Below are 10,207 nucleotides of genomic sequence, written 5' to 3'. Positions count from 1 at the left end.
GTCGGATCAGGTTGCTATGACCTGCAAACTATTTGTCTTTTCCAAAATTGTAAAAACAAATTTTTTTTCTTTTAAATAAGAACTAGTTTAAGACCCGCGAATTCGCGGGGTTACGGAAAGGAAATTGTTGAAGTGGAGTAAAATATTGTAAATACTTTATGTATGAAATAGTTAAGATGTCGTGGCAACAACACGGATTCCTAGTGTGCTAAAAGATGACATATTTGAACCCATACATGTTTCACAATCCAACCCCGTACATTTTGGGTCACTACAACATTACATCAATAAGCAACTTAATATCATCTTGATACTAACTCTTTTGATCATCTTTAGAGCACCTAAGGTATGGCATCACTATTGGAGCTTGCTAGCTCTGTTGCACATAAGATACGCAAACATACGTAATCACATATTGAGCACTTATATGTTAGCTTATGTGTAAACCATATGTACTGAAAAACAATATAACAATTATGTTAGCTTACAAATATGTAGATAGCTACAATTTGAACCAAGTAATACATGTATTAGGCTCACATATATGGTGTAGCGACCCGACTTTTTCGACTTATATTTATACTTATACTTTCTCGAATCTACGTATACGTGCGTACTGAGCTGGATAATATTCTGGAGTCATTATCCATACTAATTACTTTCGTCAATACTTTACAACGTGTCATTAAGTGATTAATTAATTAACTTGATCCTTGAATGCTTTTACGACCGTTAGTGTCACTAGTCGTCTAGAACGAACTACGTACTTGGTACACGTTAACCTTTGGTCATAATGGGAATATTATGACACCTTAATTCTAATTGTTATTTCTTAATGACAATTACTTAGTTCGTCATTTGCTTAATTACGTTTAGTGAATTGGTAATTACTTGGGCTTATCTTAATTGGACTAGGATTATCAGGGCCCACCCTACTCTAGTTAATGGGTTAATTAATAAGCCCATCTTAATAAGTTAATGAACCCATTAAGCTTAAGATAGTCCAGTAAGACATAAGACAAAAGTGCATGCATGCATGCTTGTACCACCCTTACACATTTTGGCACCATGCACCATGCCATCCAACATCACCACCTCACTTTTGTACCACCATGGACCACCACCTCCCCTACCCTCCAAACCGTCGGTTTTGTGTCCCCCACCATCACCGCCATTTTGTTGTCTTGTTTTGTGATTACTTGCCTATAAATACAATACCCCTCCATTCACTAATTCATTTTGCACTTACACTCTTCTCTCTAGTTTCTCACTCTAACTTCTCTCTAGTTTTGCAAGCTTTTCTTCTTTCTTTCTTCATCATCATCCACGAAATTCATCATCATCATTATTGTTTTAAGATCAAGTTTTATAACTTGTATCTTCTTTATATCTTGTTGCTTCAAACTCTTGTTTGAAGATTATGCAAGAACATAAAGGATTCAAGCTCTTTAGCTTTGAATCTTTCTTTACTTGTTTAAATTACTTTACTTTTGTTAAAAGATCAAAACTTGTGTTTATGATCTTCATAAAACTTGTAGATCTAGTTTTATGCTTTAAGGATCTACAAGAACATTAGAGATCCAAGCTTTCTAGCTTAGAGTTTTACCATTTTGTTTAGATCTAAGCTTTTTAGCTTTGGTTTCATCACCTTTACTAGATCTAAGCTCTCTAGCTTATGGTCTCATATATCTTGTTTAGATCTAAGCTTTCTAGCTTATGGTCTCATTAATCTTGTAAGAATCCAAGCTTTCTAGCTTAGGGTTTCATAATACTTGAAATCTAAGTTTTATTGTAGATCTCATTTACTTGTAATCTTTTTATGATTTTTTATGGTGATAAAAATCAAGTCTTTATCATCTACATGTGATAAAGGCACATAAACTTATATAAAGATGACAAGAAACAATGCTTAATGCTAAGAATGTAACTTTGGTTCATCGTATAGCATGAAACTCTTAAAGAGTTGGTTTTCTTTTCATTTAATGTTAATAAGTGTGTTGATGGTTAAAGCTTGACCAAAATGATGCAAAGTATCTAGAGTTGTATGCTTGAAGCTTAAATGCATCAAGGATGAGAACCATGATAAGCACCGTGAGTTAAGAAACCCACCGGAGCACCAACTACTGTATTTTTCGGATCTGAACCAGTACCTGGTATTTCCGGAAAATTGATTTTCAAAAAGTTTAGTTTTTGTAAATAACTTTTTGTTTAAGACTCGCCTAAATTCGATATACGGTTTAGGAGTTATGGTCAAAAGAAACTTACTACTACCTTGTAACGACGTGCTGAAATTTCTGACCTGTTCTCGCTCGGACTGTCGCCACGGATTGAAAACTTTGAGTTCAGATCTGGAAATTTGGCAGTGGCTAAAGGACTCACAAACGGAGCGTTCGCCACTGACTACTCGTCAATTGAGTTTGTATAGAGGGCACAACGGCTGTCCTAAGTCAGCCCTCTAAACCAGTCTTTACTTTTGTTAAACGACTTTTCTTTTGATGATTGATGATGATGATGATGATGTCACTCGACTTACTTTAAACTTCATACGAAACTTATCTAGACACGATTACTGACTTAGCAACTTGACGAGGGCTCGTTGGATCGACCACCTTACTTGCTTACGTTTACGCACTGTTTACTATACTGAGCATTCACTGTGAGTTATAGCTCCATTCTTACTTTAACTATTTTTGGGACTGAGAATACATGTGCTTTTTATGTTTTACATACTAGACACGAGTACTTTAACTATATATATGTGTGGGTGACATAACGACACAAATTTTCCCCATAGCTCGGTAACGTTTAACTATTGGTTTATGAACCGGTAGACGCGAATCTTAGATATGGATCCATAGGTTTTGACATCCCCACTCGGGCTAGTCGCGCTAGCATTCAACGGGTGTTTAATACTTCGTTTATTTTAACGCACTCGCCAAGTTTACGTTTAGGGGGTGATATATATATATATATATATATATATATATATATATATATATATATATATATATATATATATATATATATATATATATATATATATATATTACTTTGTTAAGTTAGTTACCGAGTGCCCACGGTTAAGCATATACTTTTCAAACTGTTTTGAATTCCAAAATCTCGTGGTCTACATTATTTTATTGTTTACAATAAAACTATAGCTCACTAACATTCGTGTTGACCTTTTTAACATGTTTTATTCTCAGGTAACTAAGACGATTACGCATCCGCTGTACTCTGCATTGTTAGAGATGTCTCTTAATCATGAACTTTTTATTTTGCATTCACTACTTATGTTGTATTCGAACTATGGTTTTCTAATGACCTAAGTGTCACGTACTATTGTTAATGCTTTCTATCCGTAGAAGCACGTTACTTTTGTAAAACATTTGTCGTTGGAAAAACATTATCTTTTCATGAATGCAAAACCTTGTTTTAAAATAGCATATAGTGTTATACCGCGTAATGGACCTGTTGTTGATGATCCATACCATAGAGGTTTTGGACGGGGCATCACATATGATATATTATAAACATAATGCTCACATATATGGTAGATTATAAACACAATACATAAACATAATGCTCACATATATGGTAGATTATAAACACAATACATAACACTTCCAATCTATTCAGCAATTTAGTTATAGCAAAGCAATAGGGAAATTTAATTGCTCAACTGAAGCACATAGAATAGAATAGCAACACCACCTGCACACATGTGAAAAAATGAATATGAGAACATAAATAAAATATCAAAAAGATTTGTATGCATATGTAAGAGTTAAATATGGTTAAATAACCTTGCAAGATGCCTACTTCTACTGCTGACTTTGTACCATTTAAATGATCAACAACTATCTTTTCTTCTCACCCATATCTGCCGCTTGCTCCTCCGATCTAATTGATACAAACTCAATACAATCTTTAATCTCGATTTGCTTTTCCATCATTATCGGTTTTATCAATCACTTCAATATTCAAGATTTTTAAAAAATATATCCTAACCTACAAAAGAAGATGTCGGTTAAGACATAGAGGTTTCAGGTTGCGCAGGTCAAGTCGGGTAATGGATTTTGGTTCAAACATGTCATTTCTAGCACATGTCTTAATTGAACCAAGCCTGTTGTGACACAATTTTGATCCAGCTGACTAAACCAACCCGCCTACCCATTATGCACCCTTTGAGATTTGAATAATCATTTTACACATAATAGTTTGGTTGTTGTTAAACCTTCAACTATAATCTTTTATAGTGGGTATGTAACATAAGTAACCATCTTTACATCTAATGGATATGTAATTTTACCATATAAGGTCCAAAATACAAAGAGAGATTTCAAATTAATTTTTTATTTATTTAATCATTTTTTTTTTGATAAGGGGCCAGGCCCCGGAAAAATCCATTAGAATATAAGGAAAGAGTACAACTACAACGGGTATACCCGATGGGATGTTTTTAGTGAACACCCAAAAACACTTTTACAATGGCACCTAAGATTACAAAAACAAAATGACCAAAAACAGGGAGGGTGTGTTAGTGCACATCCCAATTCCAACAACTATACATCAAGTGGCAAATACCAAACAAAATAAGAATATCCCACTACACATTTTACAAAGGCCCATTATCATACATAGGAACATAATAATCTTGTATGTGCATAGATTCCCATGTGTTATCCATAATAATCTCGAGCAGGTGTACTCTAGAAGTCTTTAACAAAAAGCAGTAAGCAAATATTCAATCTCAATCCAGTACTATCTAATAAAATAACATAAAACCTTTGACTTTTTGAAGTTAAACTACTACCCAAGTCACAATTCAGTTAGTTATTGCCATCTTTATAATAAAAACAGTAGGAGTAGTGGCTGTACCATAAACAAATGCAACTTGATAGCTTTGACCCGATGATAAAACATGTGTATATATTGACCCAAACATCATTTTGGATATGAAGGCAGCTCCACCTAAATAATAACATAATAACATACCACCATCAGAAAACTTCACCAAAGTACCCAAACAGCCCCAATTAACATTGTTTATACTCCACGACATCTTCTAGTTCAGAGAAAACTTGACAAGTATATCATCAAGGACCAACTTTGATTCACTTTGACTTTCAGAAGTCAACCTGTCATAGTGTTCATAATTCAAAAGATGCGCAAAATCATCACCCTTTGAACAATTTTGACTATACCCCCAGCTTTGGCCTAAACAGAAATAGTTACACCATTGCCCCATGTATTTAAAGAAAAAATAGGAATAGTAGTACAAATATAAGTTCAATCAGTGTCGTCTTGTCTTTCTTGACTTGTAGCCTTTGTAGATTCCTAGCATGGAGTCTGTTTAGAGCTACCTAGTAGAAAGGTTCACTGATCTCATATGAGAATATGAACACCAAAAGTAACACTCATCATAGTTAACATCCACATTAATCACACAAGACACTGATTTCAAACAATGTTAATTTGAAAATTGTTTATACTCCACGACATCTTCCAGTTCATACTAAAGACCCACACCTAAGGAAAAATGAGGCCTGAGCACTCCACGACACTTGCATTTATCCAAGTAACACTTCTAAATGTTACCCTCCAAGGCAATTCAATTGAATATGAGCACTTGAAGATAAACAACAACTAAAATCAACAAATTTGTAAGTAAATTTGAAAATTGCCAACTACAATAAATGCAACATCAAAAAAGTTATGGCTCACCCGGCGGTTCAACCCATTCCAATATAATAGAAGTGATGCATTGGCATTCTCAGATAAACCCTTAGCTTTTCGGCTTACATAATTTGTGCACCTAAGTATGAGTTACAGTGAATATAATTAAACCTAGAAACTAAGTGTGACTCGTTCTACTTATTGATCTGTATTCAATATATTATAGACAATAATATATTATTCAACTCAAGTCCAGAATTTAAATAATCAATAAACTGATTTTAACTTGTTCAATACATTTTAAGACACTAAACGAGACAGTATACGATCATAGTGATTACCCGAAGCGGCATGACCGTACTCGAATCAAATTAATAGACCAAATCTGACGCCGAAACAGGGTTTGATAAATATACGATGATTATCAAATTGAATTGATGATTAAATATTGAATCTACGAAGATTAATCGATACCTGTGGATCTAGAGTATAGTTTGATTCTCTAAAGGATTCCATTAATGCAAGATACTTCACTGTAGGTGATTAAATAGTAAACATTTATCGATCCAAATGTTTTGGATCAACCTGCAAACCAGAATAATTAATCGATCGAAATAGTGATTCAAATTAAACATTAATCGATCCTCATGTTGTGGATCAAACTGCAAATCGAAATGAATAATCGATCGAAATGTTTGCAAATCGAAAACTGATGTTGTTGTTGGTGTTTTTAATTTACGGTTTGTTTATCTTTGCAACGAATAATTGAATATTGTTTTGCATTTGAAGAATATTTTTTGTTTTAGAGAGGAAATTATGGAGGTATTTTGATTATTGTGTTTGAAGTGAGAAATGTACTCAGGACCCCTATTTTTCTAATTTGCTCCCGTATTTTTTTTTTTCAATGAAGGGCATTTTAGTCTCATGAACACTAAACATTGTTGATTATGAGGTCATAATCATCAATTAGCTATTTTAATGGAGTAGATTGTATGGAGGTTTAAGATTGGATGGCTAGGATTAGAGGAATTTTCTGTAGGTGATCTATTTTTGTTTTTGTTATTATATATAGTAGAGAGTAGAGAGTAGAGAAGTAGAGAAGTAGAGAAGTACTGATATTATGAAACTTTTTATTGGTACATTGATATCTATAAAATACAAGATCTTTTAATCTTGAATGCATTTGAATGACTTTCGACCCATTTGAAAAGCTTGACAAGTTCAATCCCAATTTATATCTCAAACTTCACCCATTTGAGTATTTGACCAATGGGGACACAATGTTAGACCAAAATTGACCCATTTACCCATAAATGCAACTCTAGTGATGAGATGTGGGTCAAGTAGTAACAGGAGCACATAAATACAATAGATGATATGTTGCAAGTCCTATATAAAAACTTACATACAGGAGCACATAAATACTATATAAACCCAACAACCTTATTTCGTGAAAACACCTAGTAATTTCAAAATTCGCAAAGCAAAATATCATAATTATATAAACATATAGTTTTATATGTGAAATGTCCCGTTCATATTGATTATAAACGTTCCATATTAATTGATTTCGTTGCGAGGTTTTGACCTCTATATGAGTCGTTTTTCAAAGACTGCATTCATTTTTAAAACAACTATAACCTTTATTTTATCAATAAAGGTTTTAAAAACATTACGTAGATTATCAAATAATGATAACCTAAAATATACTGTTTACACACGACCATTACATAATGGTTTACAATAGAAATATATTACATCGACATATATTTCTTGAATGCAGTTTTTACACAATATCATACAAACATGGACTCCAAATCTTGTCCTTATTTTAGTATGCAACAGCGGAAGCTCTTAATATTCACCTGAGAATAAACATGCTTTAAACGTCAACAAAAATGTTGGTGAGTTATAGGTTTAACCTATATATATCAAATCGTAACAATAGACCACAAGATTTCATATTTCAATACATATCCCATACATAGAGATAAAAATCGTTCATATGGTGAACACCTGGTAACCGACATTAACAAGATGCATATATAAGAATATCCCCATCATTCCGGGACACCCTTCGGATATGATATAAATTTCGAAGTACTAAAGCATCCGGTACTTTGGATGAGGTTTGTTAGGCCCAATAGATCTATCTTTAGGATTCGCGTCAATTAGGGTGTCTGTTCCCTAATTCTTAGATTACCAGACTTGATAAAAAGGGGCATATTCGATTTCGATAATTAAATCATAGAATGTAGTTTCACGTACTTGTGTCTATTTTGTAAATCATTTATAAAACCTGCATGTATTCTCATCTCAAAAATATTAGATTTTAAAAGTGGGACTATAACTCACTTTCACAGATATTTCCTTCCTCGAAAATAAGACTTGGCCACGGATCGATTCACGAACCTATACAAATATGTACATATATATCAAATTATGCTCAAAATATAATTACAACCATTTTTATTATGTTTTAAAGATTTTAGTGTATTAAGTCAGCTGTCCTCGTTAATAACCTACAACTAGTTGTCCACAGTTAGATGTACAGAAAAATAAATCGATATATATTATCTTGAATCAATCCACGACCCAGTGTATACACGTCTCAGGCTAGATCACAACTCAAAGTATATATATTTTTGGAATCAACCTCAACCCTGTATAGCTAACTCCAACATTACTGCATATAGAGTGTCTATGGTTGTTCCAAATAATATATATACATGGGTCGATATGATATGTCAAAACATTTGCATACGTGTCTATGGTATCCCAAGATTACATAATATATTAGAATACATGTATAATACAATATAAGTTAGCTAGGATATGATTTGTATAGATTTGTTAAACATTTCCCGTAGCTAAAAAGATCAAAAATATCCAATCTCGTTTTACCCATAACTTCTTCATTTTAAATCCGTTTTGAGTGAATCAAATTGCTATGGTTTCATATTGAACTCTAATTTAAGAATCCAAACAGAAAAAGTATAGGTTTATAGTCGGAAATTTAAGTTACATGTCAATTATTAAAGAGGTAGTCATTTCCGTCGAAAGAACGACATCTTGATGACCATTTTGAAAAACATACTTTCACTTTGAGTTTAACCAAGATTTTTGGATATAGTTTCATGTTCATATGAAAAATCATTTTCCCAGAAGAACAACTTTTAAATCAAAGTTTATCATAGTTTTTAATTATCCAAACCAAAACAGCCCCCGGTTTCACTACGACGGCGTATATCCGATTTTATGGTGTTCATCGTGTTTCCAGGTTTTAAATCATTAAGTTAGCATATCATATAGATATAGAACATGTGTTTAGTTGATTTTAAAAGTCAAGTTAGAAGGATTAACTTTTGTTTGCGAACAAGTTTAGAATTAACTAAACTATGTTCTAGTGATTACAAGTTTAAACCTTCGAATAAGATAGCTTTATATGTATGAATCGAATGATGTTATGAACATCATTACTACCTCAAGTTTTCTCGATAAAACAACTGGAAATGAGAAAAATAGATTTAGCTTGAAAGGATCCTTGGATGGCTTGAAAGTTCTTGAAGCAGAATCATGACACGAAAACAGTTCAAGTAAGATTTTCACTCGAAATAAGATTGTTATAGTTGTAGAAATTGAATCAAAGTTTGAATATGAATATTACCTTGAATTAGAAAGATAACCTACTGTAAATAACAAAGGTTCCTTGATCTTAGATGATTACTTGGAATGGATTAGAAAGCTTGGAAGTAGACTTGCAAACTTGGAAGTATTCTTGATTTTTATGAAACTATACTTATGGAATTTATGAAGAACACTTAGAACTTGAAGATGGAACTTGAGAGAGATCAATTAGATGAAGAAAATTGAAGAATGAAAGTGTTTGTAGATGTTTTTGGTCGTTGGAATATGGATTAGATATAAAGGATATGTAATTTTGTTTTCATGTAAATAAGTCATGAATGATTACTAATATTTTTGTAATTTTATGAGATATTTCATGCTAGTTGCCAAATGATGGTTCCCACATGTGTTAGGTGACTCACATGGGCTGCTAAGAGCTGATCATTGGAGTGTATATACCAATAGTACATATATCTAAAAGCTGTGTATTGTACGAGTACGAATACGGGTGCATACGAGTAGAATTGTTGATGAAACTGAACGAGGATGTAATTGTAAGCATTTTTGTTAAGTAGAAGTACTTTGATATGTGTCTTAAAGTCTTTCAAAATTGTAAGAATACATATCAAAACATAACATGTATATACATTCTAATGGAGTCGTTAAGTCTTCGTTAGTCGTTACATGTAAGTGTTGTTTTGAAACCTTTAAGTTAACGATCTCAATTAATGTTGTTAACCCAATGTTTATTATATCAAATGAGATGTTAAATTATTATGTTATCATGATATTATGATGTATGAATATCTCTTAATATGATATGTACATTAAAATATCGTTACAACGATAATCGTTACATATAAGTCTCGTTTCGTAATTTTTGAGTTAGTAGTCTTGTTTT

The sequence above is a fragment of the Rutidosis leptorrhynchoides genome, chromosome 1, assembly GCF_046630445.1.
Source record: "Rutidosis leptorrhynchoides isolate AG116_Rl617_1_P2 chromosome 1, CSIRO_AGI_Rlap_v1, whole genome shotgun sequence".
In the NCBI taxonomy this organism is placed as follows: domain Eukaryota; kingdom Viridiplantae; phylum Streptophyta; class Magnoliopsida; order Asterales; family Asteraceae; genus Rutidosis; species Rutidosis leptorrhynchoides.
This window is presented reverse-complemented; position numbering follows the sequence as displayed.